The sequence below is a fragment of the Micromesistius poutassou genome, assembly GCF_964030765.1.
Source record: "Micromesistius poutassou genome assembly, chromosome: 19".
Taxonomy (NCBI): Eukaryota; Metazoa; Chordata; class Actinopteri; order Gadiformes; family Gadidae; genus Micromesistius; species Micromesistius poutassou.
The window spans coordinates 4236453-4251452 of NC_140289.1; the positions used below are offsets into that span (position 1 = coordinate 4236453).

Here is a 15000-nt window from a genome sequence, read left to right on the forward strand (position 1 = left end):
TGTCTGTAAAGGTTTCAAGTGATGAAGCTTTTCATCACTTGTGTGTTTGGAACGGAACGAATGCCACGTATCAATTGAAATTGCGGAAGCCCCAAAGACTGAGAGGAGAGGTATGCGGAGAGGTACGCGGTTGCAATATATCATTATTCTACATAATTTCCACTGTCAATTCTGCTGCGCTATGCCTGGAGGCTACCTGATACTATCATCATTGTCTTCACACTGTGTAGGAACATGAACAGGAACACCAATGCAATGGTACACTTTTCTATTATATGTATGTAAGTGTGCTAAATACAAACAAACATCTGACCAATTGGACATATAGCAATAATACATACAAAAATCCAACCAATAAGAGTGACTAAACCTATGGAACGTACTATATTCCGACCAATGAGACGGACGGAAGCTGGTACATACAAACATCTTACAAATATGAACAACTTTACCAAAAAAATCAGAACAATGAGACGGAGGGAAGCTGTGTTATGGACCAGCAGCCAGCGCAGCCTGACACAGCAGCAGAAGGATGATGATGTTGACATGGTCAGGTGTGAGTGTCAGGTCATCATAAACCTAGCTTAAAGGTTAGGGATGGCCTGAAGCCCATGAAAACAGAAAAACCCTCGCCATCCCGCAGCCAGTGTGTCTCAAAGGGATAATCCATCCACGTTCAAGTTCAAGGTCAAGTCTCGTGTTGTCAGATGCACTGAACAACACACAGTCAGACTTGACACAGACGCTGGCAACTACCTATTTTGTGAAAATTATTCTAGAATGACCAAATAAAAATAAAAATAGAAGATGTATACTGTAGATATAGAGACATACACTAATAAGCAATATGTATTTCACAGGGTAATAATATAAGAGAAGAATTAAATAATAAATAAATCCAATTATATACAAAACCTCAAATCCAATTATGTTCATATCCAGTTATGTGCCAAAGTCTACATTGTAAGCAATAACGAGCTACAACATAATAACACCATTATCTGCTATTACTCCAATTTGTGTCCCGGCAAAATATTGCAAACTCAAGACATCCTTGCCGATGGAAAAATAACCAAAATAAAAAAACACATTGTGGAAAAAAAACAAGCTTGAGGATGTTTTTCAGATTACGGAAACACACCAGTAAACCGTTCCTTCCATTCCTTCGAGTAATCGTTCTAATACATTTTTCCTTTGCTCCGCGTGTTTCTATCCAATCACAGGCCGGGGGTCCTAATGACAATGTGCACCGCCGACGGCTGCCCGTACGCCCACCTGACGGGGGTGTGCTTCCTGTCACCGAGGGCCAGGGGGTTGACAAGTGACGGCCGGCTAATGGATGGTTTTACCACCACGCCACGACAGCACGGCCAGTAAGAGGCCATGTGTAATTTATTTGTCGCCAAATTTCCTCCCAAAGCTTAAAGGAAGCACGGCCCCTCTGTCTACCATTACCATTCCCATTTTCTTGTTCCATGGCCGTTCCCTCCCCCCAGCTGGTGCGTCTTGCTTTGTGTTCTGTTATTGTTGTAATTATGATTCATGTTGTTGGTAAAATGGGTCGGTGTGACGTGTGTGTCAGTGCGGTTGTGTTGCAGTCAGAAATAACATTGACATTTGTTGTGCTGATTATGGAATGAATGATAATCACCATTGATAAACAAGTTAGTATTATTAGTAGTAGTAGTAGTAGTAGAAGTCGTATAGTAGTATTCAGTAGTTGTAGTAGTAGCAGTAGTCATTTTACTGCAATATGTTTGGATCTTTAACCTTGCTGCTTGCACTTGAAGGGAAGTACTTCCATTGAAAGTCCTTTAGAGAATGTGTGCCGCTCTGGCCCAAATAATATATGGGGAAATAAAGCATTTCAGGGAAATTGTGCGTGCATGTGCGTGTGCTTGTGCGTGTCGCGCGCGCGTGTGTGTGTGTGTACCTTCTGTCAGAAGGCTGCAAAGCTGCAGAGTAAGCTCTGCCTTCATAAATGAGACCCTATCTGCGTGTTACTAGACAGTTAGTTGGTGAATTAGGATTCACACTATGGCACGGGTCACCCTGTTTGACTTGGGGTCAAACACAGCCACTAAAGTCTCCAACCATACGCTGGACAATAAGGGGAAGCCAAGCCAATCTACAGCCTGAGCAAGTTAAGGACTTGCCAGTTATGCTAATGTAAAGGATAATTATTCAAACATGCATTTATAAAACTGTAGTAAAAATAGCATGAAATAGGGCTAAAATGATTTTTCTACGCACAGATTTCAGCTGTTTGCTTAAAATATTTGTTCTGTATGTCTTTAACTGCTGAGGGAAAAAAAAAAAGCTGATATTTGCTTTGTGTCGCCAAGACAACACGTCTCATAGTATTCTATGAAGACGCCCGCAGGAAGATTTCCATCCATTTTATCCATCGTTGTTGGTTTTCTTCAAAAAGCCTTCTCTTCATAAATCAACAGGCACAGTCCGCGTGTAACGCATGGCCTGGGGAGAAGGTCGCTGCTGTAGATGAATTCCTGACGCTTCAAGAATGAAACGACAAAAGCCAAAAGAAGCCCACTAAGTCTGTGATGTTCTAGCCTTGGGAGACCAGAGTTAGTTCACTTCCAAGCAGATATAGCGAGAGCACGGCGAGAGAGAGGCCATCATCACTCCGATTGGCTCAGTAGTATTTTCAACAACGTCCAATATTTGGGAACTCAATTGCTTCCCAGCTAAGACCAGGCTGAACTTCCCTGTGAGACTTAAGGATCAGTTATGGTTCCACGTCGACGTAACGCAATGACCGCGCAGACGCCTCGGCGCAGTCGTGAACCCTGTTTTGGTTCTGCTTCGGGTTCTAGTGAGCGGACCAATCACACCAGCACTTGCTGCTGCGTCGCCTCGAACGCAAAGGTTGCAACTTTTGGGAGCCGCATGTCGGCCCTTGCGGTGGACGCAAGGAGGGTCCGCAAGGACGCAATGGGTTCGTAAACCCCCTTGCGTTTGCGTCAACGTGGAACCACACCTGAGCCTTAAAACGTGATGCTCTGAATGGTCTCATGAGGTGAAGCAATGTTCACTCCCAGGAATAGCACAACAATCGCGAAGCGATGTTCATTCCAACACGTGCGGCGGAGAGAGGCCTCCTCTCAAAAGGCCATTCGCTCAATCGATAAGTCAGCGGAATCAGTGGCCTCTTAACAGTCCACTCCCCAGCTAATGGACGTTCTCTACCAAAGGTCCATGATGCTGAGTCCCACCGGACCACAACTCAACCGCCCACCTCCACCCCCCCCCCCCTCCCCCTTATCCGTGCTCAACATCGTCCTGCATCTTATGTTCCACATTGTCATGTTAAGTTATGCCAGGGCAGGTGCCCGGCCCTTCGTACCGGCTCACACACACACACACACACACACACACACACACACACACACACACACACACACTCACAACCACACACATGCACCCACACACACAGACACACAAACACACAAACACACACACACACACACACACACACACACACACACACACACACACACACACACACACACACACTTACACACACCATCATAGGTGTCAGTGTTATTTCATTCATAGCCCCGGCCATGTGATTTGGCGCCTGGCGACGGATGGACACGGTTGGTTTTAAAACACATGCTTTATGGCACCATTAATAACGGCGGATGTGAACCGCGGGTGGAGATGCGGGCGGGTGGGGATGCGGGCGGCTGGGGAGATGGCGGCTGGGGATGCGGTTGCTAGGCGAGGCGTAGGTGGGGTCAGCCTGTCGGAGCGACCTTGGTCAGACAGTCAATCATTGAGAGCGTTATCTCCAGGGCTCGGTTCGCCGTCGCGAGACATTACTCTCCTAACTCGCCACCGTATATTTTAGGAGGAATCACCTGTTTTATTATGGGATGTACGCTTTATAGGCCCGGCGAGTTATGAGGGGGAAATTGCCCAAAATGTCAGATATGGTTCAGCATCAGATTTCTTTTTTAGAAAGAGAGCAAGCTGGTGTGCCTGGGAGATATCAGAGAGTAGTCAGTGACGATGAGGTGGTGGAAGGAAATTACAACTCAACCTAATATGTAAGATAACACAGCTAGGGGGAAGATTATCTTTCTATTTCATCCTTTGTCTTCGGGGACCACCTCTGACCCTTATTCATTTGGTGAGAAGTAACAGGTGGCTGTTAAAGCAAGTGTCTCTCTCTGCTCAGTCTCAGTCCCTCCCTACCCCACAGTCCCTACTTCTGACGAGAGGGACTTCCACACTGATTTATGCTCTCTGCTGGAGAGTGACCTGTATTAATAGATACTGTTCGGTGGCAACCCCCCCCCCAGTATGTATCTCTGCGCCTAAGACCTAACACCATGGTAACATGTAACCACACACACACACACACACACACACACACACACAAGCGATTGAGTCGAAAATTGGAAGGAAAACAAAGACATGAAAACAGACACAGCATGCGTCCTAATTTATGTTGTAGGAGGGGGGCTCCAGATGGTTTTGTCTTCATTAAAATGCTGATTTAAGTCTTCCCCCTGGTACCGACATCTGTGAGTAAACACACACTCCGTATCAGAGTGCACTATTTAACTCGGAGGCGTGTCCCCTTCCACGGGTTACAACCGCACTACTTGTTCAATGTCATCGTGTGACAGTGCCCCGCACACAACACGCAAAACAAAAGAAAAAACAGCATCAAAGTACCGCCTGTTCCAGGGACAAACTGGAATACAATGCAAACACAAAACACAGCGTGATCTGGTTTCCTGTTTGTTTGCTGTTGTGTTTCCTAATGCCTCCGTGCTCCCCCCACTAGAAGGCATCGCGGATTATGAGCCTGAGCCACCCAGAAAGTAGTGCACTCTGGGGATCAACAAACACAACAAACTATCACCGAGGTTATGCTAAACAGGTGGGCGGCAGAGTGTGAACCGCTGTCTGTCTTGTACTCGGGCGGAGATACGAGCGGACGCGTGCGCGCGTGTGTGTGTGTGTGCGCGGGGTACAGACGGGTTGTACTGAGCGCAGCGCTCACCGACGCCACCCTACGCTTTTGATTGGCGTGCGATGGCGACGGCGGTAGCATAGCATTAGCTCGAAGCGGCTACCATCCGTGGCTGTACAGGTAAATTGATTAGCCCGTGGCGGTGGCCGTGTAATGGAAGATTGCGGAGGAGCGAGGCGGCGCCGCGCTAACATATTCACACCCGATGACTGGGTGACAAAGCTAATGGAGGGAGACGGAGCACGGTTGGGAGACCGCAGCGAAAGAGATGAAAAGAAAAAGCCGCAGGCAGGGTTCTTTTTATGGCGTGAAAAGTTTGAAGCCCTTTCTCTGTCAGCCCGGTGATGTGAATCAAAAAGGCAGTGGAGGAAACCCTAGAGGCCAAACAAAGTCATATCGGACACCGTGGATGAATCATAATAAACCAGCAACACCCTCAGCTAGTCTATGTACGAAAAAGAATACAGACAGAACAGAAGAGACAACAGAGAAGTCTGTAATGGTTACGTTTGTGAAGACTATGTAGTGCACATGTACACTCGCCCAGTGGGCTTCTGAAAAAGGTTTCACATGTAATCATTCAGAGGGATGTGGGGGAAGCAAAACTCATTTCTTTTAATTGTCATTTTTCCGAATGCAATGTTTGTATTGTGTTGTTCTGTGCTGAAACATAATTAAGACAGCCTGCCAGAGTAGTTCTTCTTCTGGGTTTGTTCCAAATCATTTATTGGGGTAATCCATGGTTGGCTAACTTGAGAGGAAATATTGTCAGATTTAGCCTGTTCTGTGAATTGAAGGAGTATAGTGCGGGATTCCGTAAGACACGGATGAATGACTAATAAGCCAAACTCACACATTGCAAATTGCAACTGGCGTATGTGCTCAGAAAAAATAAGGAAAAAAATACCCCTACCCCTCTTTCATCGTACCAAGACTAAATGTGGTGTGAAAACCACCTCATGAATAATAGCTGCGATAATGTTGTGTAAAATGGTGGCAAGTAATGTAATTTGGTATGTATGATGTCGAGATTGTTAGTATTCTTGTCATCTTGTGAGAAAAAGCTGTAAAAAATTGAAAATTACACGTTGTTGAAGGACAGGACCATCACTTATGTCTTCCTAATCCTTTCTGTTTCAAGGAGTTGAACATTTGTTCTAAAATACACACATTCACACACATATATATATATATATATATATATATGTGTGTGTGTGTGTATTAACTCGACACTATATATATAGTGTCAAGGTATATATATATATATATATATATATATATGTGTGTGTGTGTATTAACTCGACACTATATATAGTGTCGAGGTATATATATATATATATATATATATATATATATATATATATATGTACATGTGTGTGTGTGTATTAACTCAACACTATATATATATATAGTGTCGAGTTATCCCTGAGCAAGACGCCTAAAACCCTACCGGGTCCCGACCAGCTGGCTGTCTCCTTGCATGGTTGACACCACCGTCGGGGTGTGAGTGTGTGTATGAATGGGTGTCGCTTTGGACAAAATCGTATGCTAAATGCCCTGTAACATGTAAATGTAAATGTACACATGCATGCATGCATACACACACACACACACACACACACACACACACACACACATATGGATATATATACACACATTTTGGACGATCCGGTACAAAAAAAACGAAGCACAAAGCAGGCTTTGAAATCGGACTGAATTGAAATGATCCAGGAGATATCTGTCATTTCCTGGTAAATGAGAACTGGCATACCCCCGATGGATTTCACTATGAGGCGGCTGGGATCCTTATCCCGTCTCCCCAGCCCCTATTCAGGCCTGGATATGGTGCGTGCTCAGTGGGGCAAAGCACAACTCCATTTTAGATTCATACAAGGAATCCAACGGCAGATCCATGGGAGAACGTCTGTTAGCCCCTACAGATTTTACGGAGCTTGTATAACCTTCCAATCACAAATGGCAGTGAAGGAGAGTCGGCAGCCAATGATAAAATAAGTTTTCTTTCTTGGACGACTTGTATAGATTTCACACTTTTTATTTTTCTTGTAGAGAAAGTGGTCGACCTTGTTTTGGGGAATGAGTGCAGAAATAAATCATCAGGTCTCAGGTAGAGACTTTCACGAAAACATTGCAAGATGTGCAAATTATCTTTCTTTCTATCTGAACAAACATACGGGAGATAGTGTAACAGATGGCAGGCAAATGGAAAATGATGCACCGTGTGCCTTGATCAAATGATTTAGAAGAGATTTCTTTATCGGGCAAAAACATGGAAACTGCTAATGCTCAAAACACACAGGATCACCCCAGCTGACTAATGGCGTTCACTGTGATGATTCCTGTTGCCTCCTGTTGTAGAATGCTAAAGTGACAACATCCCCTCTCCTGACGGGCTGCCCGTGTCACTTCCTGTGGTCACTGCTTCCTGCATTGTGGCCATCTGTGTCTCAACGTGTTGTGTGAGCTGTGCTTCACTGGGCCCTGTCATCTGCTCTCCTGTCTAATAGGACATTTATGTCACAGAGTCACTACTTTGCATAATGTTTTTGTGTCACATGAACAGAGATACAATTAAATATGTGTATATATAACGGTATATATATGTATATATATATACATATATACACACATATTTACTTACTTAAACGTATGTGTTATGTATATAGTTTAATCTCCTGTTCCGTGTTCATGGTTAAATTATAAACTCTGCAACACCACTAGAGCTGGTCATAAGATTTTAATTATTCAAAGACAATCTTATATAGGCCAATAAGGGTTGAGTTTTGGGGACAGCTCCAACTTTTTTAATTATTTACATTTCCATTTGTGCAAGACAAACAGTACTGCACTGGACAGATATGAAATAGGCTTAAAATAAGCACAATCTGCCGTTTTCAGTGGGATGTTTTGTCATCTCCAAAATTCTGCTAGTTCTTAGTAGAAGTGGCAGTATGAAAGAGGAGTTTTGTAACATTTTTACAAGAGTCTTTCTCAATTGACACAATGGTAGCACAAGAAGCAATACTAACGACACTGTCAAATTTAAAGTTGACTTAAGTTGACTTATTAAACAGTTCAATCACTATTTGAGTCGAGCCACAGCCAAATTTAATTAGAAGCCAGCATGACTTTGATTGTGACAGCGCACCAATGCAAGAAGACAAAGTGGGTTCAAAGTCAAACTGTCACAACAATTTGGACGAGCCAGCTTCTGTCTTTAGCTTTGTCCTTTTTGTCAGCTCCCACTTCTCATGTCGGATCTTACAGAACTTAAGGTTGACTTAAAAGCAAAGTTTGTCTTTGGTTTCCAAGAACAGACTGTCATGCCTGTCTGCTACCCTTGTAGTTGTTGTACTCTCTGGGACTGCGCTGTCCTTTGGTGTTGGCTGGAGACAAACTGGTCCAGCCAGGACAAAACTTGGACAACTCATCCTCATAGTTTGCAAGTACAAGCTGCTTAAGGTTGTGCTTTACACCGTTTAACAATATTAATAATAATTTATATTATTTGTGGGGGGGGAAGCTCTACAAATATGAAACAATATTTGCATTTCCACAAGCATTGAGATAAAAAAAATGATGAGCAACTGCCATTCATTTGCTCGTTGTTTGTTAAAAAGGGCCCCTATTTCACCCCCAGATGTGTTCAACCAACACACTGCACTGTCCTTGCTGGGTTCTTCCATCATACATCTGGCTGCAATCTCCCACATCCACGTGTTTTGTGACTATGGGGCAGATTTATGAAATACCTGTTCATGGCTTATCCACATCCCCACCTGTAAACACTGGCTCTCCTTAGGTCCTGAGGCTCTGCTGTAGCTTAAAGCCCTGTAGCTCCAGGAGTTCAAACCGGATCCGTACAGACTTGAGTGAAAAGCACTGAGGTATCTCACACTAGAGACCGATGCTGCAAATTCAGCGATACGGAGAGGGGCAAACTTAGTCATAGCAAAACAGCCGCCTCTTTCCTCTTTTAGCCATGGATAACTTGTATTAGGCAAGGGGGGAAAGTAGAGGAGGAAATTTGGTGTTGTGCTTTTGGAAGAGTATCTGCAGAAGAGAGAGTTAGCTCTCGAATGACTAACACTGGGTGAGCCAGATAGAGAGAAAACTGGACAAAAGAGAGGCCTATGATTGTTGTCTAATGTTGTCTATTATTGTCTAATGTGAACTAAAACGTATTCTCCTTGAAAAGAGTAAGGCTCTGTGCAAGGCTACTGACGCACAATGGAGCAAGAACAGACTAATGACCTTCGATGAATGGAGCCATTGTATCTACTCAGAAGGGAAACATCCACATAGAAACCAAAAATATATACACAATAAAATAAAAATACATAGTGGGATAAGATACAGGTTTTTCATGCAGAGGTCCCTACCTGGGACCAACAGTCAGGATACCAGTCGCAATTTCTCTAAGACTGCAAGGGAAGCTCAGCTTCCCCTAAAATTTCAAAAGTTAAATGGTCAAATATATACTGTTTTGTTAACATTTCATTGACTAAAAATGCGTTAGAACGTCCATCTCGAAGACAAATTTGTTCAGAATCAGCTGCTTATCGCAGGTCGACTGACTCGATTTCCTTCTCATACATTCCCGTAGCGTCACAGTGCATTTTCCTGTTGAAGCTCAGCGTCCATCCACTTCAATGGGGCTGCATAGAACAACTTTTTTTAGTGCGTCAAAAGTCGACGGTCATTGGATAATGCTGCGATTATGTCCCTCCCAAGGACGCTGAGCATCTCTGGGGGTTAATGGAGGAGTGGGCTGGCCTGGACGCTGGGCTTCTGTGTGATGATTGGAGGGTCTGCGAAAGACTGAGTTTCCATTTGATTGACAGCAATTTTGAACTATAAAACGTCGGCGGAGCTCTCTTCAGTCCTCAGTCCCATCGCGTATTTTGCAAGCGAGTCGAAAGACAAACTGCAACCTATTTCTTGATATTTGCTTAGCGAAATTGCTAGACAATTTTCATCGTACATTTCATACACTTATACACACAATTCCTTGCTTCAGTTTAACATAATCCCCACATTTCTTTGTTCAAGTTTAATATCGTTTTGGTAGTTGGCCATCACTTTTATTCAGGGAGCCTGAGGTCTGAACTTCAAGTCCTGTATTCAGATCAGGACTTGCAGGGTCACAGGGGAAAGCTGTGTGATTTCTTGGTGTTCCTTAAAGACATGGAGTTGGACAGTGCAATGCCTCATCAAACTGTTCTCATTAGTGGCAACAATTGGAGCTACATCTGCAGGTGTATAAAGGAGCTTCTCCTGTTTAAAGTGGCTCAAGTACTACACCCATAACACAATGGGCCATGGCTGTTTAAGCAGCCGAGCTCTGCTGGCCATTGAGAGGTCAAGTCACTGGAAAAGACAGCTATTGGTATGATAGAGCATTACCTTGAAAAGGAACAGAGAGGATAATTTACATATACATCAATTGACAATTTATATGATGTAGACCGAAAATGAGCTTCCCCTCTTTGAAAGATGAGCAGCCGCCACTGCAGGATACCTACAGGTTATATAGTGGATGTCTTGGATCAAACCCAGTACCTTTGGGCTGCCAGTTGGGACGCCCTAACCACAACACTACGCTGCCCTCATGTAATCAGATTACTGCAAACAAATCCTATCTAGTGCTCATGTCATAAGTTGATGTATGTGGCAATTACCTCCGATGCTCCAGAGTCCACAGCGTCACAGATGAGAAATGTCAAACATGGAACTAATAAGAGGAAGATGATCCCCTGTCATTACGGCTGACACATATTAATATTACACCAATGAGGGAATCAGGAGAATGATTGCCCGCAAGATTGTCTTCTGAGGAAATGTTTTTTCCCGCTTTTGTTGCGATTATTTTGCTTTAGTTTCTTGGATCCTAAGGATCCTTTCTATTAGACATGAGACTTCAAGGTGTGATGTTGATGTCCATGAATTCAAATCACGTCATGTTACTTATTTAAAAGATTGTTTTACAAATGGTTGTAACTAAACAATGCATGTGCACTTTCTAAATTACAATTTCTGTTTATAAATGCATCGTACATGGTGGTTTATGCCAATGGGATCTTGAAGACTATCGTTTATCAAAGATATTACATTCCTGATGTTTTTTTAATTAGAACGTCTTAATCCTGAGGATTCTGTGTCTTACGGAATGCTATATACACCTAAGCCTCCTTCTGTCACTGAGGAGAGCGGGTTATTTTTATTGCAAGTCAAAAATTGTGGATTAGAGCTATCATTCTCATGTAACAATAAGTATTCCTTCAAAAACTGTGAGGGGCATAATCTGAAATATTTAATGTTTTGCTGGGCTAAATAATATCATGACGCCTTCAAATGTTTTATGAATATTCATAATCCTTCAGCAATTTAGCATGACTATTACTCATTAAGGAGATGCTTTGATCCAAAGTGACTTACGGTGGGTGTTAGGCATCTGTTGAGGATATATTTCAAATGTATTTATTCATTTCACTTTTCCAACACTGAATGCTGACTGTTCTAGGCCAACTGTTATTCGGTATTAATGATTATCAATAGTTAATTATTGATAGTTACTTTTCAATTATTATTGTTTTGATTATGTGAGACAACATACAGAACTGAACCTTGTCATGATAACATATTCTATGTTTATTTCTGTATCCTCATGTACTCTTCAATAGTTAGTTTATCCTGCCACACAGTATTGCAACTCTTCTTTTCAAAAAAGATTGTTGCAATGAGAAAATAACAAGGAAATAATAATAACTTGAATTTGTATAGCCCCTTTCATAGTACCCAAGGTTGCTTAAGGAGGGACTAACCAAGAAGGCCATTGGTCCATTGTGGGTTTGAAGGATGCAGCCTGCATCCTTGCTTTTACAGTATTTTATACACCTGGGCTATCCAACAATATTCCTTTGGATTGGTAATGCCAATACAGGATGCAAGATAGCTCACACAACAACAGTAACATAGTAAAATATACCATGTGTAGCCTTGCTTCTAACTTTCAATGTACATTATTCACTTCTTCAAAGCAGTTCATAGCAGGAGAAAAAATAAATCTATAGACCTACCACCACACCACACCACCACAACCCCAGCACAGCACTGATTATTTATTCTTTATCTTTAACTGTGTTTTTGTAATCTGTCTTGAAAGGGCTTTTGCATGCTACAACAATAATAATACTATTTTGTAATTTTGCAGACGTTTATTTTCCAAATTTGTTCAAGAAAGGTTACATGCAGACTGGTGACTTTCTGCACCACTTAATACTAATTATAATAATAATGTTCTGTTATGTATTGACATTGTAAAAGTTGACATTGTGATCAAATTATTATAATAGCAGTATGATGCTTGTTTTGTCCCTCTATGAAAGGTTATGTGACAGTTAAGATTTTATTTGTGAAATACACAAAGCCTTGGGCCTTTTGCTCAGCAACATTGACAGTAATTCACCAAAGACATATTAAAGATATTGCACAATGTTCTCATATGTTTCATTACCAACGAGTGGTGGCTCCTCTAGTACAAGTCTGTCATGTTTCTGCACTCAGCCAGTTCATTTGACTAATTTCCTTGTTTTTGCACTAAGCCAGCTCATTTCACTAATGACTCGTACTCTTTGGGTGGGGCATATTAATACATCGCAACAGTTGGTTCACATTAGAAATGGTGGGGGGGCTTCTATTCTCTGAAATGTAGTTCAATTAAGGCCGCAGTAGGACATTGCGCATTGTGATTTAGAATAAGAGACAATCGAATGGCTTATTTGTTATCTTGACCGGATCATAATTGCCTACGCAGGCTTGTGGTTGTCTATATTAACTAGGTACAAAGGGGTGGCTCACACACGTTTGTCTATTTTATCAGCTCGGAAGATAAAAAAATGGAAAAAGGATGATAACAACGGGAAAACATTAACCCCCAAACAGCATTGGAAAACATAGAGCACACTCAATTAAAGGCTGTAACGCATTAGTTCCCTTCAAAGACGAACAGGCAAGCAAAACGTATGACTGTAATTACGCCTTGTATTATCATTCTCTTCAATATTCAATTCCGCAAGTGAAAAACGTAATCTTGTCCTCGGAGAAACGCAAATAGCCGTTTCAACCTACATTATCATGTACAATTAAGATGCGATGTTTGCAGCGCACTGCATTTTACAATGATTCATATTTTCCATTAGAGCAGAGGAAAATGAGAAACCGTTGAGTAAAAACGACCAGAAAAGTCTCAGAACAAAAGACTGCTGGCTCCAGGCCTATGTACTATGATTTATTAGGCGCTGAACTCCAAAGGCTACACTATAGCACCATTAAGAGATTGGATAAGCAGCGCTGGCCAGAATCTGGGTGTTTGTGGCCTTTTGTTTGTTGTTGATATTGTTATTTATGTCATTGTTTTTACTACTCTGGGCCAGTATACCATTCTTTTTGCATGGCCAAGCAAACAAAATTGCTAGCATCCAAATTAAATCCAAGTGAATCCTCCCTTCATGTTTCCCAGGCAATACTAGGAAACGTATATATATATATATACACCCATCCAGCATCACATGTTGTTGTCATGTGCATTCTGACAGTCTGCCTAACTACTGTGTAAGTGAGCTCTCTCAACACTGTACAGAGCGTCGCCTTCCAATGGCTCAGAAAACAGAGACACATGTGTCACACTCCATTAGGCGCACCGAGTTCAGGCCACTGCATCGGCCATTTCATTTCTCCCCATAATTTTAGTCCCTTTCAGAGCAGGGTTGCTGATATGAATAACAACAACACTGCCACAGCTAATATCCCTAGGTGAGGCGGAGATGGGGAGGTCTGATGGGAGGATTTGACCGACGGTATTCGGTTTGGGGCCAAGGTCGGTGAACCAGATGGGATATGGAAATGATGCTCCTGCTGATCCAGGAATCAAGCCGAATCCCGTGGTATCACGATGGGGTATACACACACACACACACACACACACACACACACACACACAGACACACACACACACATAAACACGCACACACACATTAAGACACACGCATGCCAACTCACGCACGCACGCACACCTCATATGAGAAATTGAAGTTAGCCTTTCTGCCTTATGTCAACACTAGGAGCGCTCACTTATTGATTTCTCCTGTTCTCTCCTCTGACTCAGCGGCGGCTGGTGATGAAAATTGTTGGTGGGGTGCAGTAATAGACGTGGGGTCAGAAAATGCTGAATTTGGTAGATTTGATTTCCTGTATTCTGGTGCATTTTGGGATGGCCATTACCTATAACCTATTACCTACTATTCATTCAGATTCATAGCCTACATCCTGACTTGCAAGGCCTGGACAAGCATACACTGCATATACAGACCTACTTTATGGACATTCCACCAGCCATTGCTATTTGACCCATTGTTGTTATTCTGATATTGAGGCAAATCATGATCACTGTCCTATAGCGTCCATTTTTTGTGAGTCTCAATGTTTATTTCAAATGCAGTTAGAAATATGACAGTTGCTTCATTTTGTTTATATGCTACAGACCAAAAGACTAAATTAATATGTAACTTAATTGCTCCTTTTAAGTATAACATTGCTTGGGGAGTCCAATTCCTCAACTGAAATGGGTGGAAAGTGCTTTTACAACTCTGCTAGTTAGCAATCTATCTCTTCTCTGCATGTAGTTGTGTTGCACGAATGTTGCTGAGGGAGGTAGCCTATTTGATTGATTCGCTGAATTGTCCAATCATGTGGTGATAAAAAATATGAAAAACTATGCCATTGGTCAGGGGCGCACAAAATAGCGACCCGAGAATGAATTTTCATGCGCCAATGAAAACCCTCTCTCTGCTTGATAGACAGCAAAAAGTTTGCGAGCTCACATGGACTTTGACGTGGCCGGCGCCCCTGCCTTGGAGGAGGGCTTTATTTTGATGACCAATAACAAGCCTAGCCCAAAGAATTGACGTTCAGAC

General features: G+C 42.5%; 1 protein-coding gene across 4 annotated transcripts in view; it reads right to left on the minus strand.

Moving 5' to 3' along the window:
- The window catches only part of syndig1l (synapse differentiation inducing 1-like), a gene marked incomplete at both ends in the record, with an annotated part of 25076 nt that overhangs the window by 8912 nt on the left and 1164 nt on the right, over positions 1 to 15000 (minus strand). The window lies entirely within an intron of this gene.